At 42.9% G+C, this 23555-nt stretch overlaps 1 protein-coding gene across 17 annotated transcripts in view; it reads right to left on the bottom strand.

The window, feature by feature from the left end:
* Window positions 1-23555, bottom strand: part of APBB2 (amyloid beta precursor protein binding family B member 2) — a 386035-nt gene that overhangs the window by 351056 nt on the left and 11424 nt on the right. For 2 of the 17 annotated variants that reach the window (XM_055086067.1, XM_028492027.2), the window contains exon 1: window positions 4851-5264. The exons of the other annotated variants lie outside the window; for them this stretch is intronic. The gene's annotated coding sequence lies outside the window, so the exon portion shown is untranslated. Of the gene's footprint in view, window positions 1-4850; window positions 5265-23555 lie in introns of those variants that run through there. 17 annotated transcript variants of the gene reach the window in all.

Genomic DNA, 23555 nt, shown 5'->3' with positions numbered 1-23555 from the left:
CTCCAATCCTTCGTCAATCCATCCTATCCACTAGAGGAAACTTCCTAAAGCAATGCTGGGTTTAAGTCACTCCCTGCAAGAACCTTAACGACTCCACACAGTACAGGGTAACCCTCAGACCCCAGAACCAGACTAAATGAGCCACTAGCACACTGTACTTCACAGTATTTACCACAGTTTGTAATTACTTACTTGAGTGATTGTTTGGTTAATACCTTTCTCACCACTAGAATGAAAAACCAGGAGGTAAGTAAGGCCTGCATTTTACCTACCACTGTCTATCATAAGGCATGGCCTGCTGCAGGTGGCGGTAAGTATTTGATGGATGAATGAATGGCCCTCAGCATCCATCAAGGCTCAGAGCAATACCTCATAGGTATGACCCTTCATGGCTTGCAAAACACTCATATAAATTTTCTCATCTGAGCCTCACAGTAAGCCTTTAGGGAAGGCAGAGCCCCAAAATTCAGAGCCACCCAAGGTCACATTCAGTGGCAAACAACCAAAGTGCCAACCCCTAGTCTGGAGTTCCTTCCAGAATATTCTCCTGCCCGAGTTAAATCCAATAAAACATACTAAGGCCTCGGCCTGGCCTCGCACTTTCCAGCCTCTGTGGTTTTTACTCTTTCCTTCTACTCACCTAGAACTGCCTCCGACCTCTTTTCCTGCTTTTCATTCATTAAACCAGGATTTATTAAGGACTGTGATTGATGGGCAAACCCTCCTCCTTCCTTCAGGGCCCACTACTGTGTCATATAGGTGTCATTTCTAGTGCATGGACATCTGTGTATTTACTCAACAAAATGTCTTTCATTGTACGACATTTATTTATTCTTTCAATATAATAGTGAGCACCTACTAACTGTCCTACTGTGTGAGGTTCCAATGAGAACTGCACAGTTAGAATACTGGTGTCCTAGTGGTTTGAAAAACTACTGCAGTTTCTAGAAGAGAATAACAATGTAAATCAGTCTGCTTTAAAAAGCAATACAATTGCTGCTGTTCACACAGTCTGAGATATCCCAGGTACCTTAATTAAGAAGTAAAACAGCCACCAATATCCACCAAAATAGTATAGATTTTATCAATTTTCATATCATTTTAAAAAGGAATACAGATTAAATTTACATACCATCATTAAAAAAAAAAAGACTCACATAACGACATCCACAAGCAAAGTATCTCCAGGTCTACTCCACCAAAATGGTTTTTGTACATCAGGTCTTTTAAACAGCTATCGGCCCTTCTCAAACTTGTCAGCTCAAAAGCACAAACAATTAAAATGGAAACAACAGATTCAGGAATCCGATTCCTCTGAATTACTAGCACAGAACCACAACTCTAAATACTACAGCAATAAACCTGCAATAATCCTCGTGAAATACAGTATCAATTAAAGGTTGGTGCAAGAAATGTAATGTAGAATTACTGCCGTATTAACACTCCCTGAAGATAAATCACCAAAGACTTTAAACAAGTGAAAATCAATTCTATGAATATTTAACACAGCTGGCTTTATTTAAAATTTCCCATAACACACTGGCATAAAAAAGAGCCTCAAAGGGTTAATAATGCGAGATTATATATGAATTCAGAAGAAAGGAAGACAGCAGCCTAGGAATCTTCCTTTATCTTAGAAATGACAATATTTTACAGCCTCGGGGGGAAAGAAGACAAAACAGTATTCCATAATGTTAACTCATTACAGGATTTAATAGAAACACTACCCAACTAATTTTAATCCTCCTCTTTCTTTCCCACCTAAATTTCATTGCTGAATTTAAGAGGCCAATCTCAGATAAGACAAAAAGGAAAGTTGCAAGAACACAATAAGGAGAGGAATGGACAAAAACCTGAGAAATCGTTTGTCTCGAGGGCAAAGGCTTGGGTCTGTGAACCCCTATAAAGCTGTATGTCTGTCTCTACCTCACGATCTCCTACACGGACACAACTGCTTTCAAACACCGTGGTCCCACGGGTCGTGAACAAGCCTAAGTAAACCTGCAGAATGGTGGGATTGTGCTGGTTTGCTTGCTTGAGGGTCTTTAAAAGTAGAGTGAAACTTGCCCAGGTGTTTTCTTATATCTTCCAATGGACCAAGGGGCCTTCCCACCCCCATTTAAGTCTCCCGATCACTCTGCCTTTCCACACCTTGACCATCTACGAGGCAGTGATTTATACATCCCACAGAGAAGCCATGACCAGCCTCAAGGAGCCTCATTAGGAAAAGCTTCCCTTTTATTAAATCTAAAGCTCTTCTCGTTGTGCAGTTTAATTCCACTCCCCCCCCCTTTTTTTTCTTCTGTGAACTCAGTAGAAGGGAATAAATCCCTGAAAGAAAAAAATCCCTTTCATCTCACAAAATAATCACATTTGCTAATTCTGTGAGTTAATAGAATACGTGTGCCCTTCAAAGAAGGGAGGACATTAGTGATCAAATTTAATTCTATCATTTATGTTTAAAAGATTCAGACCTAATATGGCCTTGTAGAAACAAAGCATTTAATATCTCCTTTGATTCTGAACTTGTACAGGTCTCCCTGAAAGTTTAAGTTCACACTTTCACCTACATTCAGTTCCCAGCAGGTGCACAGAGCTTCTCCTAATGGCTTCACTGAGTCACTGAGGAGGTGCAGATACAACCCAAGGCCCTTCTGTTTAACTATTGCAGTTGCCCTTTGGGGTCTTCTGCTTCCTTACTGAGGAGGTGTCACTGAGGAGGTGCAGATACAACCCAAGGCCCTTCTGTTTAACTACTGCAGTTGCCCTTTGGGGTCTTCTGCTTCCTTACCTTGGTAGACTGGGAAGATGACAGGAGATGATATTCAAGTCTGTCAATTACACCTTACTCATAATTCTTGATTTTAACATATGCGAAGGGTGAAATTGAGAAGCTACTAAAATTGTTTTTGGATGTAAATTATCCTGAGGGCTAATTATGTACAATTTCTTCATTTTCCTTATTCAAGCAAGTGAATCCCAGATAAATTTCCTTTCAGGTCAAATTTTTCTTCCCTTATAAATTCATGACTAATCCTATATAACCCTAACACTGCCTTACTCACCCCTCAAGAACTCAGTATTACTATATTATCCTGTTAGGAGGAAAGGAGCTAAAACTTGTCTGAGAGGGGCTAACATAACGTACTTTGGCATGAAGCTGTTATTACCGAGCAGAGTTAAGGTTATATAACCCTGTAAAAGAAAAGGGGAGGGAGCCTGAGAAGTACCTGACCTCCATTCTAAGACAGTTACATAAAGGTTTCCCAAAGGTCTTCCCCTTTCTAGCATCCTAGTTACTCTGTACCTCTGGGGTGAACATGGGCCCCCAGCCTCAGCAAGCTAGTCGTAAAAGTAAGAGCTGCCTACATTTACGGCCTCTATTTTCTCTCTTCCCACTGAGTTCACCCCAATCAGGATTTCATCCTTGTCGTTCTATCAAAACTGCTCTTGTCAAAGTCACCGATGGCCTCCATGTTGCCAAAGCCAGTGGTCAATCTGAATCCTTATTCTACTGGATGATTACTCTGTCTTGAAACATATTCATTACATGCCTTCTGAAACCCTGCCCCCCTCTTTCTTTGGGTTCACTTTCTACCTCACTGACTCCTCTTTCTAGGGTCTTCTTTGCTGGTCCCTTATCATCTTTGAACTCTGGATTCCAGAATCCCTCATGTATCCAATTGCCTGCTCAGCCTCTCTACATGAGTGTCTACCAGGCATCACAAACTTCAGTCCTAAATCAAATTTCTACTATTACCACCTAACTGGCTCCTCCCAAAACCCTGCCCATCTCAGTACATGGCAGCTCCATTCTTCCAGTTGTTCAGGAGCCATCCTTGCCTCTGCGTTTGTTTCCTCTCTTTCTCTCCACATCTAATCTAATCTAATCTAACGGGCTAACAGCTCTACCTTGTATCTAGAACCTGACCACTCACTACCACCTCTAGCACCTGGCACAGCAAACATCATCTCCTGCCTCAGTTATAGCAATGCCTCTGCTTCCTCCCTTCATTCTAATCTCCACAAAGCAGAGTGACCCTTCGTAAAACATAAATCCGATTATTATATTATTAACCTGTTCAAAACCCTCTAATGGCTTCCTACCTGTTGTGGGTTGAAGTGCTTCCCCCACAAATTCATATGTTGAAGTCTTAACCCCCAATACCTCGGAATGGGACCTTATTTGGAAAGAGGGTCATCACAGATTAATCAGTCGAGGTCCTTAGGGTGGGCCCTAGTCCAATATGACTGGTGTCCTCATAAGAAGGGGAAATTTGGACACAAAGACACACACATAGGGAGAACACCACGTGAAGATGAAGGCCGAGACTGCAAGCCAATGAACACCAACTACTGCCAGCAAATGATCAAAAGCTAGGCGAGAGAGATGGAACAGAGTCTCTCTCACAGCTGTCAGAAGGAACCAACCCTACAATACCTTGATCGTGGACTTAGAACATCCAGAACTGTGAAACAATACATTTCTGTTGTTTTGCCATGCAGTCTGTAGTACTCTATTACAGCAGCCCTAGCAAATTAATACACCACCTCACACAGAATAAAAGGTGAACTCCGTGCCACGGCCCAAAGGCCCCACATGACTCTACCCCGACTCACACACTGGGCCCCTTGACGTTCCCCCAACAGGCCAGACTCACTCCTCCTCAGGGCCCTTGCTCTGGCTCTTCCCATAGCCTGGCCTGCTCTGCCCCAGCGCCCTCAGTTCCTTTAGATCTCTGTTTAAATACCCCCATAAGGCCTTCTCCCTCCAACACTCTCCACTCCCCTCCCAAGCTTTATCTTTCTCCATCACTGTGCTGTCACCTCCAGATACTTTAAACACTTACTGTGATAGACTGGAAGATCCACTGCTAAGACCCGCAGAGCAGGGGCAGGTAGACGGGCTCCAGGGCCCAGCTCCTCGGGGTCAGCTGGTCAGCCTTAGTGCACAGAGCTTCCTGCCGGAGGCCACACCCCTCCTGGGGCAGCCACACCTGGTAACACACCTGAAAGGAGTGAGGTCATCACTCAGTGCCGGAACCTCTGCCAGGGAATCCACGTCACTCCAGAGGTCTCCACAGGCTGGTGGGGGCTCTGTCATGTCCAATCTGCATCACAGTTCAACTTCTTCCTTGGCCCAATGCTGCTTCCACCCCCTTTCTGTTCACCGTGTTGATCCCAAATAAACATCTTGTTCCCCCAACTCCATCTCAGCTTCTGCTTCAGGAAAACCCAACCCTGAGACACTTGTCTACCTTCCACAACCTGAACGTAACCTTATTGAGGGAAGGGACTTTGGTTCACTGTGTCCCCAAAGCCTAAAATACTACCTGGTACAAAACAGGAAATGACTAAATGGGAATATTGGAAGGAAGGAAAGGGGCGGGGGTGGGGAGGGAAGGCATTGACCATTTGGATAGGAGACTAGCCCCTGGATAAAACAAAAGGCTCTTAATATAGTCACAAAGCAAAAGGAATACACACTATCACAATGAAAGTAGGCATGAGGTTTCTAAAGTACACATGGCTATTTGATTTCAGAGAAACTTCGAAAAAAGTTGTGTACAAAGTTCCTGAGATTCGCTTATTGTCTTCATACTCCTGACTCTTCCCTTCCTCCTAGGATTTTAAATTTTGCAACCTCAAGTTCTACCATCAAGAGGGTTTTCAGGACCCTAACCTTTAAGGTAGGAAAGATACTATATAATCACTGTTCAATAGCTTTGTGACATCTTATATGTTAATTCTTAACTCCCACTAATGAGAAACTCTGCTCAGCATTTGATCATAATAAATAGCTTCTTATAGCCTTTCTCTTTATTGACTGCATCTTATTTCAAGCCTCACTCAAGATATTATTTTTTCTTTCTCAGAGAACTGCCTTTCACTTTATTGCAAGATTAACTGCATTCAGCTCTGGCAAATGATTTAAAATATATTTTCCATGTTCCACAGCTGGCTACTCATTCAGACCCAAATAAGCTGATCTCTACCGGGTTCCATGTCTCATGCCAATTCAGTCAAGAATATGTGAGGTCTGACTCTAAAGTAATAAAGCTGGGAGGGTTGTGTGTGCTTGGTTTATAGAATTACTTTCACTTGTTTACATATCATTGCATGATGAGATTGTAAGGGAAAAATGTAAAGACATGTTTAACACCAAAACCAACAAAATCACCCCTAAACTAGAGTTACTACTGTTCCACTGGTCTGAACTACTCTAAGACAAATGGATTCAGAACACTGTGTGCCTATAGCCCAGGAATGTCACACATAGATGTACCTGAAATATTTTATAACCATAAATATAAATAACAGAGTCTTCCCAGTGAGACCCATCTAATTTCATCAGCCTTCTGAAATTACATCTTTCACTAAAGCAGCCTCGGAGCACAAAGGCAATAAGATAACATTAATTAAAATACATAAAACCATCCAGGAGTAGCAAGGAGTATGCTACCTTTTTTTTAAGGGTAGAAATTGAACTAAAAATAGTAATCAATGTTTTGCCAGCTTAAAAAGCTAGGTCTTACACAGTGCCTGAAGCTATAACTCTACCAGACATTCTCCAAGGCAGGATAATAATTAGCATGTTATTATTCATTTGTCTGGTATGCAGCTAACTTTGCAGGGTGCCTGTGCATGCTCACTTTGCAACCACGAGCTTCAGTTCTCTGCTACCTGTTTGCCATTAAGGAGAATCCAGGAAGTTCCAAAATACAATGTGCCATCCCTTACCGCTATGCCAACAATCGAACCATGCAAAAATGAATCCTAATGAGACCCTCATTATTCTCACTGCTGAAGTTCAGCTCTCCACTCCATTTGGAAGACATCTGGGGACTGAAAAGAGAAAACAGATTCCTGGGACATTTCAGAAGACTGGCCATTCCTGTTGATGACCTACCTGGACAAGGCAAAAGAAGAGGATCTTAAACAGGCAGGAAGGTTTCCAGCTTTGGTGCCTGTGGGGACGGTGGTGTTGTTAACGATGGTGGGGAACACAGCAAGTCCTAAAAGGGTTAAAAGGTGGTGGCATCACACATAGCTGGCAGGGATGTAAACCTGAACAACCACTTTGACTGCATTAATGCTGGACGACCAGCAATCCCATGCCTAAGAATACACCTAGAAGAAATGCATGGTACGTGTCCACCAAGAGGCATATACAAGAATATTCATAGCACCATTATTCTCAATAGCCAAAAATCGAGAAACCAACTGTCTGTCAACAGTAATGTGAATAAGTGGAAATATATTCACACAATGGAAGACTACACAGAGTGCAAAAGAATGAACTACTGCAACTCACAACAACGTGGGAGGTTGAGCATTAGAGCACCAACATGAAAGAGCACATACTGTATGACTCCAAATGTGTGAAGTTCAAAACAGGGAAAACTCAGCTACAGTGACAGAGGTGTTATGGGAGGGATACCCTATGGAAGGGGACAAGAGGAAAGCTGCAGGAAGGATGGAAATGTCCTCTATCTTAATCTGGCTAACGGCTACACAGGTGCATACATATGGGAAAACTCATCCAGCTGTACACCTAAGATTTGTGTACTTCCTATACAGAAGCTATACCTTAATTTTTAAATTTCACAAGTAAATTAAATTCTCCTAGCCCTGCAGCTTTACAGTGATAAAAAATCCCCTCCTCGAAACAACTCACTCACCACAGCTACCTGATAACAACACAGACCCACTTCAAAAATCAAGCGACAAAAGCATCCTAACAGACTGAAGTCCTCAATACAAGTAAATGCACATTTACGAACATCTGTATGTAACGTATGTCACATTGAGCTTGCCCAAGGTCGGCGCACTCACTTTTGTCCCCTAAGCACCTTATACACTGCCCTAGCACAGTGCAATAAATGTGTACTGGATTTTGAACAATTCAACACACCTTCAGTAAAATTCTTTTAAAACTTCATGGCTAGGGACTTCCCTGGTGGCGCAGTGGTTAAGAACCCGCCTGCTAATGCAGGGGACACAGGTCTGAGCCCTGCTCCAGGAAGATCCCACATGTCATGGAGCAACTAAGCCCGTGCACCACAACTACTGAGCCTGCGCTCTAGAGCCCACGAGCCACAAATACTGAGCCCGTATGCCACAGCTACTGAAGCCTGTGCGTCTAGAGCCCGTGCTCCGCAACAAGAGAAGCCACTGTGATGAGAAGCCCGTGCACCGCAAGGAATGGTAGCCTCCGCTCGCCGCAGCTAGAGAAAGCCCACGCACAGCAACTAAGACCCAACGCGGCCAAAAATAAATAAATAAAATAAATGCTTACTGGCTAAGAAATTGGATTTAAAAAACAAAAACAAAAAAACTGGCAGAATTCTAGTCTCAGTTCAACTACTTCATGTACTAAAATTATTTAATCTCAATATTCCTTTCTAGATAACCAGAATATATTTACTTAAATAATCTACCTGCAAACCTTTTTCATCCACTGATTACCTTAACAGTAAAACAGGAAAAAGATGAGAAAGCCCTGGGGGAAAGAATGAATGTAATTGGAACCTACTATGTGATAGGCCCTCTCTTAGGCACTTTACTTACACACATTATCACCTACAACTTTTTAAGGCGGGAATTGATCTCTCCAGTCCGTAGATGAAGAAAACTGGGGTGCGACTGGTCCATCATCACAGTTACGTGCCAGAGCTAGGATTTGAGGTAAAGACTGAAGAACAGCAAAGCCTCAGACTTTCTCCTAGATGATGATCCTCCTACTGGCATTCCTGAGCTCTCCAAATGGAAACCTGGGACTCCCCAAGGCTACTTTCATCAGCAAGCTTCACGCGTTCCTTGTGGAGGCTGCTGTTTTCTGCATCATTAATTCTGCAGCTCTCCCAAGACCCAGCTGGGAACACGACCACCGTTTCTGCTGTTACTGCAGCTGTCTGAAAAATACAGCACAGCCTTGGGCAGGTTGGAAGAGCCTGAGGAGGCGGGGCGGGGGGCAGGGGGGAGACAGAGAGAGAGAGCACATACACATGTGTGCACACAAGCAAGAAGGTGTACGTATGCGAATGAACTCTAATAATAAGGAAGTAAAGATAAATTTTAAGTCATCCAGAAGAGTGGTCACATTTCCTTAATATGGTCACATCAGGATCTAATACATTAGTCTTTACTTATTGGGATATTTGTATATTTGAAATATCTTAAAAGTTTACAAATAGATATAGATACACAGATATCAACATGATATATAAATACACACATCTGGAAGGTTACCCAGACTACTAACTATGCTACCTATAGGGAGCAGGAAGAAAGAATGGGGCATTTATACTTCATTCTTTATATCTTGAGAAGTAAATAAGATAAAACCTAAAGAACAAACATAAGTTTTCAATAATTACTACAGTTTTACAAAGAGATGTGATTTATTTTTGGATTTGACCCAGCTGATCACACCTCTCCCTTGAAATACATCTTCACTTGGCTTCTAAGACATCACACTCCTCCATCAGTGCCCAGTCCTTCTCAGTCTCCTTTGCTTCTTCTTCCTCTCATCTCCCCAACCCTAACTTGTCAGTGCAAGTCTTCTCTAACTTCACTCCCTCCCTGGATGATCTTTATACTCCCAAACCTGTAACTCCAGCTCAGACCTCTCCCCTAAGCTCCAGACTCCTAGATCCAGCTGCTGGGTCAGTATCTCCAATCAACGTCTGTTAAACACCTCAAATTGACATATTCAAAGCTGAACTTCTGATCCACCTTGTCTTTATCCATTCAGGCTGCTATAACAAAATACCATAGAGTGATGGCTTAAAAACAACAGAAATTTATTTCTCACAGTTCTGGAGGCTGGATGTCCAAGATCAAGGCACCAGCAGATCCGGTGTCTAATGAAAACCCTCTTCCAGGAAGGATACAGACTGCCAACTTCTCATATCTTCACGTGGCGGAGAGCAGAGAGGATTAGCAAGCTCTCTCATAACTCTTATAAAGGCACTAATCCCATTCATGAGGGGTACACCCTCATGACCTTATCTAAAGGCCACACCTCCTAGTATCATCACATTAGTGGGTAAGGTTTCCAACATAGGAATTTGGTGGGGGGACACATTCAGACCATGACACTCCCTCACCAAAGCCTACTTCACTGAATCATAGTCTTCTCCATCTCAGTTCAGAGCAGCCTCATACTTCCAGCTGCTCAGACTAAAATCCTTGGAATCATCCTTGACTCCTCCCTTTCTCTCACACCCCACATTCAAGCCATCAATAAATCCTACTGGCTCCAGTTTGAAAATATACTAAGAATCCAGTCACTTCTACCACTACTGGCCTTGTCCAACTCTCCATCGTCTCTCAAACCAGATTACCACAACCCTCTCTGGACTGATTTCCCTGAGTCCACCCAGCACTCCTAAAATCTATTCTCATACAGCCATCAGATGACCCTTGTGAAATGTAAGTCAGACAGCTACCCCTGGCTGGGAACCCTTCAGTGGCTTCACATCTTAACTGGCATTAAAGTCAAGGCTGTTCCAATGGCCCAACCAGCCCAAGAGGGATGTTTCAGCCCTTCACCCCACCTTTTCACCTATCTGATCCTATCCACTCCTTCTCCCCTCATTGCAGCCATGCTGATACCCTCCCGCTCCTTGAACACCACTGCCTGGAACACTCCTTCCCCAAGTATGCACAGCACAGGCCACCCTCCCTCACCTCCTTCAAGTGTTGATTCAGACACCTTCTCTGTAAAGCCTTCCCTGATTGCCCCCCATTTAAAATCACACAGAATATTAAGAAAAGAATGTGTGTATATATATACATATATGTGTATAACTGAGTCACTTGGCTGTACAGCAGAGATTGGCAAAGCATTGTAAATCAACTCTACTTCAATTTAAAAAATAAAATAAAATCACATCCCCTCCTTCTCACCCTCCCCTTACCGCCCCGTCCCTCTGGTCTGGTTCATTTTTCTCCACAGTACTTCCTCCTTATGATATCGATTATTTATTTGATTTAGTTACTGTCTATAATCCTGACAAGGGATGCAACTTCCACAAAGGCTCAGATTTTTATCTGCTGTGCTGCGTTCACTGCTGTATCCCTAGCATCTCACTGGCACTCAATAAATACGCTTAATGATGGGCTTCCCTGGTGGTGCAGTGGTTAAGAATCCACCTGCTAATGCAGGAGACACGGGTTCGAGCCCTGGTCTAGGAAGATCCCACATGCCGCGGAGCAACTAAGCCTTGTGCCACAACTACTGAGCCCGCGAGCCACAACTACTGAAGCCCATGCGCCTAGAGCCCATGCTCTGCAACAAGAGAAGCCACAGCAATAAGCCTGCGCACTGCAACGAAGAGTAGCCCCCACTCACCGCAACTAGAGAAAAGCCCACGTGCAGCAACGAAGACCCAATGCAGCCAAAAATAAATAAAACTAAATAAATTTATTTTTAAAAAATGTTTAGTGAGTAAATAGAACCTGTTTTCAGCCACTTATTTCACCAACATTTTTTTTTTTTTTGCGGCACGTGGGATCTTCCCAGACCGGGGCACGAACCCGTGTCCCCTGCATCCGCAGGCAGATTCTCAACCACTGCGCCACCAGGGAAGCCCAAAATTTTTTTTTTTTTCACCAACATTTTTAACTAGTTCAGTGTAAAACAATTCCATGATCATCATTATGTTGTTTCTGTCCTGAATTTTCTAATTAAACATCTCCCCAAAAATCTCACTCACCAGCCTGCCCTGTGTCCAATGCTGGCCTTACTGCCCCTGCAGTCGAGAAAGGCCTAATTTTTTTGCAAGTGGGAAGAGGCTTAGCAGGCTCTACCCCAAGTGTTAACAATTATTATCTCCAAATGTTGACATTTCTGGTGATGGTTTACTTTTTATTTTCTTTCTGCCTAAGTCTTGTCATAATGAGTACATTTGACTCTCATGATCAAAGAAAACCACAACTGGAAATGACACCCCCCTTTAAAAACTAAAAATAAAAGTAGATTGGACCACAGCTGAAATCATTCATGCATTTGCCATCACAGCTCTGAGAAGTGTAGCCAAAGAAATCCCGAGGCCACACACCTCCTTTCACCTCTGAACACCTGCCAACTTAGCAGCACCACCAATGGGCTGCGTTCCAGTCATGGTTTTTCTAAACTTACCCTGGCTCAGAACATAGACTGTTGTCACCGGGTAATTTAGAGACAATTAACAATAAACCAAACCATCTTTAAATTGATCGCTTAAAGATACAGGTGGTTCACCAGATCTAAAAACAAAACCATGTTGGCTCAACATGCTGGTTTATTTTTTTTATTTTGCCTAATCAGCAATCTGCACAAAGCTTTGTGCCAATGTCTGGCCTACTTTAATCACTTTTTCCTCTACTTAAACAATGTATTTTTTTCACCTCCTAACCCAAATGTTCAAATGGTGAAAGCTGTTTCAAGAGAGTATACAGACCCAAGGGTACAGCATTTATCCAAGCCCACAGGAATCACTGAACTCGATTAAGAATCTTAAGAGAACCCTCTTAGCCCTTGTCTTCTTTTACCAAATTGAAGAGTAATAACATTAATTAGAGCCAATACTTTTTTTAAAACACTTACTTTGGACAAGCACTGATCTAAGCACTTCAAATTAATATGCCCATTTAATCCTCCCAAAGTCTGTTATCCCTATTTAAAAGATGAAAATACAGAGGCACAGAGAGGTCAAGAAATAGCTTAAGGAGACACAGCAGTAAGTGGAAGAATTTGAATCCTGGCTCTAGGGCCTATACTCTTGTACCACTAGGAGTAACCACTGGGTGTATCTCCTGTGCATGCCATGGTGGTAATACTCCATGCCTTTGGATATACTACTCCCATTTCCCCTCATGTTCTTTCTTCCCTTTGCTGCCTAGAAAATTCCTATTCAACCTCCAAAACCCATATGTGGGAAACTTTCCCTGATACTCTGAAACCCTGAGAATTAATCATGCTCTTTCTACTTTCTACCACCATTTTCTTTGTTCATATACTATTTCACCAAAATGTAAGTGAATTAATCTTCCCTGACTTAACTATTCATTCTATGTGAAAAGGAGCTGTATCTGATTCATATCTGAATTCTCCACACTTAATAAATATCAAAAAAATGAATTAATTTACAAGTTTGAAATCTTTCTGGGTTTATTTAATAATATAACAACATTTATTAAGTGCTTACTATTCTAGGAACTTCATGTATTTTAATTCACTTAATCCTTACCATAACCCTATTGACAAAAGTACAATTATTGTCACCATTTTGCAGATGTGGAGGCAGAGAACGTTAAGGATTCTGTTATCGCCCAAGGTCAAAGCTAGCAAGAACCAGAATTTGACCCCAGGCAGTTTGGCTCCACGCTCACTGCGCAGTTCATAGGTCCTGTACTGGACTTCCTAAGGTCCAAGGAAAGGTCAAACCCAGTTCTTGCCCATAAAGATGCCACGTGGAATCTTCTTTCTAAAGGATCTATGAGGGTTCACCCTGAACACTCACTGTCTAGCATGAGGCTTGTCATTAAAAAAGAAGTTCAACAGATATTTGTTGAAGGATCCAAAATCATTTCTAGGGCTTCCCTGGTGGCACAGTGGTTGAGAATCCGCCTGCCCTAGCAAGAACCAGAATTTGACCCCAGGCAGTTTGGCTCCACGCTCACTGCGCAGTTCATAGGTCCTGTACTGGACTTCCTAAGGTCCAAGGAAAGGTCAAACCCAGTTCTTGCCCATAAAGATGCCACGTGGAATCTTCTTTCTAAAGGATCTATGAGGGTTCACCTTGAACACTCACTGTCTAGCATGAGGCTTGTCATTAAAAAAGAATTTCAACAGATATTTGTTGAAGGATCCAAAATCATTTCTAGGGCTTCCCTGGTGGCACAGTGGTTGAGAATCCGCCTGCCGATGCAGGGCACACGGGTTCGTGCCCCGGTCCGGGAAGATCCCACATGCCGCGGAGCGGCTGGGCCCGTGAGCCATGGCCGCTGAGCCTGCGCGTCCGGAGCCTGTGCTCCGTGGCGGGAGAGGCCACGACAGTGAGAGGCCCCTGTACTACAAAAAAAAAAAAAAAAAAAAAAATCATTTCTATATAGTTTTTAAATGACTGAATTTTTCACATGTAATAGCACCAGGCACTGGCCAAGGTATTAAACATAGATTACTTTATCTTCAAAATGACTACATGAGGAAGGTATTCTTTTTAGTCCTACTTTACAGATGAGGAAACTGAGGCACCACGAGTTTCAATAACTTGCCTTATAACTTGAGGTTCAAGATCACAACATTAGAATGTGAAGCCAGGATTCAAACTCAAGCAGTCTGACTCTAAAGTCTTGTCATTTCCTGGGCCTGCTGGAACAAACACAAACTGTGTGGCTTAACCAACAGAAATGTATTCTCTTAGAGTTCTAGAGGCTTGAATTCTGACATCAAGGTGTTGGCAGGGCCATGCGCCCTCCAAAGCATCTAGGAGAGGATCCTTCCTAGCCTCTTCCAGCTTCTGGTAGCCCCTAATTAGGGTAACTCTAATTTCTGCCTTCATCGTCACATAGTCATCTTTCTTCTGTGTCTGTGTATCTCTGTCTTCACGTGGCATTCTCCCAGTCTGTGTCTATGCCCAAATTTCGCTTCTGATAAGGACACCAGTTAAAATGGATTAAGGATCCACCCTACTCCAGTTTCACCTCACCTTAACCTGACATCTTCAAAGACCATTTTGTAAATAAGGTCATATTCACAAGTACCAGAGGTTAAGACTTCAAGATATTTGGGGGGCAGGGGGTGCACAAGGGGAGAGACACAGTTCTAAAGGTAACAAATACCCTATACAGAACTGACTCCACAGGTGAAGGGAAATGACTCCGTTTTTCTAGCCAGTTAATTCTCTTGATTGGTGCAAAATTTGTTAGCTCTCAAATCACTCTTTTGAATACAGAGGGGAGTGGTTAAATGTTTGAGATTCAAGGGTGAAATGTTTGAGATTCAAGCGTTTCTTTACATACAAGGTAAACAGAACACAATCAAACATATTTTAAGTAAATTAGTAAATTAGAAACTTTTTTATCATAAAAAAGCAAGTATTTCCCTAGAATGGAAGCCAGTTAATATACCAGAAAAATTCAAAGTAAAATACTTATCATCTGCTTACCTTCCCACTCTCTTAATTTCTCCCTCCATTTCTTCCATCAAGGCAATACTTCTGAATTCTGACCAATGAACAATCATCAAACAATATTCCATAATAGTGACCTATAATCATTTGATATTTTCTTTTAAAACTCTTAAGAGAAGTATCCATTTCTTTTGATTCTTTGGGGCCTACAGCTAACAGTTAAAGATTACATGCGGCCTTCAAATTTTTATAACAAAAATTAGCCCTCAAGGAAACATGTAAATGAAGTACACAACTATGCAAGTAAACAGGTGTGTTTCAAATTTCTCCCATTGATAGCTTCCCTATACTTCCAGAGTCTAATGTCAAACTTGCACATTCACCCTACATCAACTGTGCTTTCTTTATCTGTTAATCATGTGAAATACCTTTACCACACACTGGAAGCCTGATTTTCTCTGTATGCTAAGGAAACAACCAGAAATTTCCAAAACAGGCTAATTCAGAATTTGGCCATTTAGGGACTTCCCTGGTGGTGCAGCGGTTAAGACTCCATGCTCCCAATGCAGGGGGCCCAGGTTCGATCCCTGGTCAGGGAACTAGATCCTACATGTCGCAACTAAGAGCCCACATGCCAAAACTAAAAGAGCCCACATGCCACAATTAAAGATCCTGCATGCCGCAACTAAAGATCCCGTGTGCCGCAACTAAGACTCGGCACAGCCAAATAAATAAATTATTTATTTTTAAAAACAGACTTGGGGAAATTCTCTGGCATAAATAATTGTTAACCAACTCACTATTCAGGAATTATTCTTTGAGATGGTTTTCTTAGATGACATTACTGATAACTAATTCAATGAATACATTTTATTATACTAGCATCACTTAGATGGCAAAAAGGACCACAAAGTTGCCTTAACTCATTTTTAAATATCAAAATATAGCATTTAAATCAGGATGCACTGTACACCAAAGCTAGTCAAAGCAAACATCGTAGGGAAAATGATATTTCCTAAAATCAAATTCTTGACCTGAAATTCTATCTGCTTTCTTGTATTCCACCACTATCCTGACTCAAATAGAAGTGGAAGTACTAATAGGTTATTCCAAAAGATCGTTCAATAATTTTGGAAGAAACAAATGACCTATATATATTTTTTTAATAAAGTAACAGCCTTCCTGTAGAAAAAGGCCACTATTAACATGGAATAAATTAGCAAGTAAAATTCAATTTTGCTAGTACACTGCATTAAAATGCAATTTTCAGACTAATATATTTACAGAACATTTCAAGACTGCCAGTTGCTCACCCCTGGAGGCTGGAGCTTATCCTCTCTAATCATACTCAGCGCATTCTCAGGACAGAATGCTCAATGATTAAAGAAATAACTGATTTTTTTCCTCAAGAAAAACATCACAACCCCAGTTACAATCCTTTGAAAGTATATATCACCCTACAGAGAGTATAGACATTTTCTTTGTTTAAAACAGCAATTAGAAAGAAATGCAAAGCAGCTACAATTACAAGCAAACACAGTTTGTGTTTCTGACACGAGCTTTCTCATGCTGGTTGGTCCTTAGACTCTCTCTACTTTCCCAGGATATTTCCTGATTTTGCAATCTAGTAGTTCTTGCGTCTCAGGGAAATATCAATTTAAGGGTATGTGTGTGTACTCAAGCACCTGCATTCACATTTACCGAGTGCCTTCCCCATGCCGAGTTCTGTCCTCATAATCTACACTCAGCCCAATCCTATCACCTGCTCTAGCTGTGTGCCCTGGGACAAACTGGGTGAGGCTCAGCTTCCCCACCTGTATCTGCGGATAACTACAGCAGCTACTTCACAGGCGCATGGGGCCAAATGATCTCCATGTTAACACATGCATCACAGACAGTGGCTGCTGTCTCACAGGAGGTGCCCAATAAACATTAACCCTTATAATCTCTACAGGATCCTCTTCAGGTGAGAAAAAGTAGGTAACTTTTGCTGATAGAGACCGATCCAGGATGAAATCCCAGCCCATAGGTCTTCCACACCTATTAAACTATAATATGTGGCATCAAAGACACTGAGGAACTGTCATCCACATTCTCTGAAGATACTTAAAGGGGAGGGGGGAGGTAACAGTCAACACCAAGTCTATGTAGTTGAATATAAAGCATTAAAAACCTACTACCAATTACAAATATCTCCCCATCAGCCTTCTTTAAAAGAATTGTCTGTTTAAATATTTTAATACTAAACATATGTAAGTTTTGTGGGGTTTTTTTGTTGTTGTTTTTTTGCGTTACGCGGGCCTCTCACTGTTGTGGCCCCTCCCGTTCCGGAGCACAGGCTCCCGACGCGCAGGCTCAGCGGCCATGGCTCAGGGGCCCAGCCGCTCCGCGGCATGTGGGATCTTCCCGGACCAGGGCACGAACCCGTGTCCCCTGCATCGGCAGGCAGACTCTCAACCACTGCGCCACCAGGGAAGCCCATAAACATATGTAAGTTTTTTTTGTTGTTGTTTGTTTTTGCGGTACGCGGGCCTCTCACTGTTGTAGCCTCTCCCGCTGCGGAGCACAGGCTCCGGACGCGCAGGCCCAGCGGCCATGGCTCACGGGCCCAGCCGCTCCGCAGCATGTGGGATCTTCCCGGACCGGGGCACGAACCCGTGTCCCCTGCATCGGCAGGCGGACTCTCAACCACTGCGCCACCAGGGAAGCCCCATATGTAAGTTTTTGATCAAGGACCATCTTCCACAGCACAGTAACGAATGTGGAGTTAATCTAAAATGCCTGGTCCACCTACCAACGACTTCAACAACAGGAAATCAAGGCAGTAAATATCTTGATCACTTTATAGCACACATTTTCACATTATCACAGTAAACCCTCCCACCCAGGTAGGTATCACTCTAGACATTTTATAGAGAGAAACTGGGGCTCAGGCAGGGCACCCACCTATATCCACCTACCCCAAGGCAGGGCCCAAATTGAAACTCGGCTCTGTCTAGATCTGAAGTCCATGCTCTCTTCAGAACCACAAATGGACAAGGCAAAAGAAGGGTGAGGCCAGCTGGTCACTTGGCTATGAGGGCACACTCAACAGAATAGATGGGAAAGGTGCCACAGTTTTTGAGGACATCCCAATGAAGATTAATTTTTACCAAATCACTTCATCTTCAAAGCAGAAGTCAGTAATATACGTGGCCAAAAACATGACCCACATAGAGCATACCCAATTCACCATTTCAAACTTGTCTGCATCAGTGTTAGTCCTACACTAAAGAAAGCTTTTAAAAACACAGAAGTTGAGGATCAGGTTCAGGTGAGTGACACCTGTACCCTCCCCAGCTCCTGGGGTCCTGGGGACCAGAACAATCTCAGAGCCTCAGCCCGGGGGGCAGATTGCACAGACATCAGAACAGGCCCCAGCAGCTTCCGTCCAGTGCAAATTAACTCCTCCTTCAGGTTCCACATTGACAATAAGTCAGAAGTCCTTGGGTCACGGTACCTCTGCTGGTGAGGACACAGGACCAGTTCTCTTTTTTTTTGAGGGGGGGTAAACTTTTTTTTTAATTGTGGTAAAGTGTACATAACCAAATTTATCATTTTAGCCATTTTTAGGTGTACAGTTCTGTGGAATTAAGCACATTCACAGTGTTGTGCAACCATCACCACCATCCATCTCCAGAACTTTTTCATCTTCCCCACCTGATACTCTGAACCCATTAAACAGTAACTCCCCATTATAACCTCTTCCTTCCAGGCCCTGGTGACCACCTTCCACTTTGTCTCTATAAATCTGACTTCTCCAGGCACCACATATAAGGACATTCATACAATATTTGTCCTTTCGTGACTGGCTTATTTCACTAAGCATGATGCCAGTTCTCCTTTGTTCCCAGTTAGTCCCCCTGAAGAAACACCCCTGAAATGCACATCCTTTAGATGAGTTAAGAATGAATACATGACAGGGGCTTCCCTGGTGGCGCAGTGGTTGCGCGTCCGCCTGCCGATGCAGGGGAACTGGGTTCGCGCCCCGGTCTGGGAGGATCCCACGTGCCGCGGAGCGGCTGGGCTCGTGAGCCATGGCCGCTGAGCCTGCGCGTCCGGAGCCTGTGCCCCGCAACGGGAGAGGCCACGACAGAGGGAGGCCCGCATACCACACACACAAAAAAAGAATGAATACATGAGAATTATGTTTTTCCCTTTTACTCATTGCTAAAAGGATACAGAAACACTGAGGGTGGCTGGGGAAGAAGAGAGGGAAAGCCAGCAGAGGCATCCCCAACATCACCGTGAAATCTCTACTTGTTTCTACTCATTCTCCCACGAACTTTTGCTTTATGCAAACGAAATGTTTAAGATCACATCACATGTAGATGTAGAGAATGGACTTGAGGACACAGGGAGGGGGAAGGGTAAGCTGGGACGAAGTGAGAGAGTGGCATGGACATATATACACTACCAAATGTAAAATAGCTAGTGGTAAGCAGCCACATAGCACAGGGAGATCAGCTCAGTGCTTTGTGACCACCTAGAGGGGTGGGATAGGGAGGGTGGGAGGGAGACACAAGAGGGAGGGGATATGGGGATATATGTATATGTATAGATGATTCACTTTGTTATACAGCAGAAACTAACACACCATTATAAAGCAATTATACTCTAATAAATGTGTTTAAAAAAATATCACATCACATTGGGTATCCTCCTTCTTTGATTTAACCATCTATCGAAAAGATATATCTGCAAGCATTTCAAAAGTTAGCTTTCAAGGTCAACACTAAGGAAAAGCAAATGTGATTTCATAAAAATGTGTATCCACCAAGCTCTCCTATGGAAGGAAATTGTTTTGGGCAAGATAGCACCACACTGTTTAATAGCTGGTGCTGCAGAAAGAAACACCTTTACAAATGTTCATACAAAAATCATTTAAATGTTAAGCAAAAATATATACAGACTCTGAATGGGGCCATCCATCCCACTATTATCTCTCTCAATGGAAAACAGCACAATAGCATCTAATGAAAATCCTGTTTTCTTTACAAGAAATAAAGATAATAATGCCACAAATCAACACTCTCCCCAGTCATCTATCTTTATTGGTTTTTCTTGTAAGCCACATGTTCTCAGAACAAAAGGGGGAAAAAGACAAAATTCAATACAATGCCACATCTTATTTTTGCTTTTTATTTCTACTTGCAGCTTGTAAAATATACACATAACAGCACGATCTGGTACCAGTAAAGGCAAATGATTTAAGCTAAAATAAAACTCAAGTCAGCAGGAGATGGCTTTGTTCGGGAGACCATTATACGTTAAGCAGATGGAATGCAAGACTTCCTCTATTTATTTTAGTACAAATAACCTCAAGTCCTGGAAAAAAAAGACATTTTTAGAAAACAACACTGACCCAATTGCTAAGTCTCATGAATAAGAGTGGTGAGCGTTACTTCTGTTGCACCACTGCTCATACATTTTCTGCTCAAATCATTGCAATACGATTAATTCAAACACGGGGCTTTTTTCCCCCTGAAATTTGGGATAATACATGGTTGAAGACATGGAGATACTGACCACAGTAATGGTATGCAACAAATCTACTGTTCACACTAAATGTACTGTCCCATTTAGGGAAAGTACCAATGCCAAGAAAAGAGTACCCTGACAAGGGGGACCCAAAAGCACCAATCACTGCAAATTCAAAGTCTAAATTCCCAGAACTAGAAGGAACCCCCAGGAACCCCCAGCCCTAATCCTCCTAGTGCTCCACACTGGCTCCTTCCCTGGGCGGAGGGTTTTGGGGACTATTCCATCTATATCTGCAGCTTCTTTTAACCCTCTTCTCAGTTAAGTCCTACTACATCTTTCTGGGAGTTGCCCCAAGCATAAAAAATCAGCAGCACAGGATAGGGGTCTCCTCCCATCCCTGACAACTGAACCAACACTCTTTTACTCTGAATTATTCTATCTATACAAATATTCTTTCAAAAAGACTCATCCAGGGCTCTCCCTCAAATGAAAATTTTCAGTGAGCTCACCCGACCTAGTCCGTTTCCTGGCCTCTGTACCAAACTACAACCATAAAGATGATCAGAGAATAAAACTCTTCACAAAGACAGACCTAGGCCATCAGCTCTGACCTCAGGTAGGACCAAAACTAAACACACCTCAATAGAAAAAAAATCTAAAAGCCAATATTTTTTTAAGTTGGGCTCAAGATTCCAAAATGTCAGCAAAAACCCAGGACAGGCTTAACCAAGTCTGACCCCAAGTTTATTTTTCTCATACCTAATGCTCAGCCTTAGCAACTCCAGCTGGTCACTCCTCTCTCCCTCCTTCCACTTAGAGTCAGCTGGCCTCCAAGACAATGTCTAGATACCCGAAAGAAGATGGAATGAAGTCATAATTTGAACAATTCAAGTCTAAAACCACTCTCCATTAGCCAGCTCCTCCCCTAAATGCACCAAACGAGCAATGATCTCTCAGGCTCGAAATGCCATTTATCTTTGGACCCAAGCCAGTGGGACTGATCAACTGATCAGGCATGAGGAAAACCAATAAAAGAAATCCTGTCCCCACTGAAGATCCTGCAGTCCTCTACAATGATGAGAAAACACTGAAGGGTGAGCAGAGAAGTCTGCCTCACGTGAAATGTTCTTTCAGGGGCATGCAAAGCAGAACTTTTAGAGCTGGCTGTCCAAGGTGTGCGCCAAGAAACATCAGTTCAGAAGAGACTGTGCAAGATGCACCCACAGGCAAATGCTGGGTTAAAGGAAGTTAACAAACTTCTTTTCAGCAGGACTTCTTAAATATGCTGATGGAGAGTAGGTATATACAATTTTCTGAATTCAATGGCAGAAACCTTTATTCACAATATATTTCCAATCACTCAGGTTTCCAATCACTTTGAGAAACACTGCTTTAGAGGCCCTGGAAGCAAGCCTAGAGCCGAAGCCTGGATGACCGATGACCAGGCACAATAATAATGTGATATCAATCCAGTTTTCAGGACTATAGGGTCATTAGGGCTCCTTAAGGAGCTTTATTCGTTTGGGGGGGAGCGTATTCCTTGAGTATCTTTTTTTTTAATTGAAGTATAGTTAATTCACAGTGCTGTGCTAGTTTCAGGTATACAGCAAAGTGATTCAATTATATATGTGTGTGTGTGTGTGTGTGTGTGTGTGTGTATTTTTTCAGATTCTTCTCCATTATAGGTTATTACAAGATACTGAATATAGTTCCCTCTGCTATACAGCAGGTCCCTGTTGTTTATCTGTTTTATATATAGTAGTGTGTATCTGTTAATCCAAAACTCCTAACTTATCCTCCCTGCCACCAAGAGATGTTTTAACATGAGGCCCTCTGTACCATTCTCCTGGCCTAAAATTGCTCCTCTCCATGATCCTGACATGGCCATCACTTACTGCCACTAGGGACACAGCTTAATAGTCACATACTAGGACCACTTGATCTAAAGGAGCCCACTAGGCACTTTGCATCACAGCACCTGTCTCTATTTCTTCATAGACCCTCCCACAGAGACAACAGAAAGTGTTTTAATCATCGCCATGCCCCTCGAGCCCACTGGCACATAGTAAATGCTTAATAAACATTTGCAGAATGAATAAGGAAATAAAGCATTCTGGCCATCCCTCCCTCTGGCTTGGAGAAATGATTAAACATCTGGTTATACTTAATTTCAGTTCAATATGATTTATTATTTCAAATAAAGGGGCCATGCTTATGCTGTGGCTAAATTGACATCTGCATTTCCTGTGAACCCATATTTTCATCCTGAGCCACTATAAGAAAACGATGTATTTTTGATTCATTGCAGAAACGATAATGGGTTTAAAGGTAGCACCTCCCCTAGACTTCTCTAGAATCTGGACACAAAAACCACAAAGTTAATTGGCTCTTATGTTAACTCATGCCCACCCCATTAACATCATACTATAAGCCTACACCATCAGCCTTCCCTGGTGGCACAGTGGTTAAGAATCCGCCTGCCAATGCAGGGGACATGGGTTTGAGCCCTGATCCGGGAAGATCCCACATGCCGCGGAGCAACTAAGCCCGTGCACCACAACTACTGAGCCCACGTGCTGCAACTGCTGGGACCGTGTGCCTAGAGCCCGTGCTCCGCAACAAGAGAAGCCACCACAATAAGAAGCCCGCGCACCGCAACAAAGGGTAGCCCCTGCTAAATAAATAAATAATTTTTTTTAATTAATTAATTTATTTTTGGCTGTGTTGGGTCTTCGTTTCTGTGTGAGGGCTTTCTCTAGTTGCGGCGAGCGGGGGCCACTCTTCATCGCGGTGCGCGGGCCTCTCACTGTCGTGGCCGCTCTTGTTGCGGAGCACAGGCTCCAGACGCACAGGCTCAGTAGTTGTGGCTCACAGGCCCAGTTGCTCTGCGGCATGTGGGATCTTCCCAGA

The sequence above is a fragment of the Physeter macrocephalus genome, chromosome 7 (genome assembly GCF_002837175.3).
Source record: "Physeter macrocephalus isolate SW-GA chromosome 7, ASM283717v5, whole genome shotgun sequence".
NCBI lineage: Eukaryota > Metazoa > Chordata > Mammalia > Artiodactyla > Physeteridae > Physeter > Physeter macrocephalus.
The sequence above is the reverse complement of the archived record's forward strand: the minus strand, read 5'-3'. Positions and strand labels throughout refer to the sequence as shown.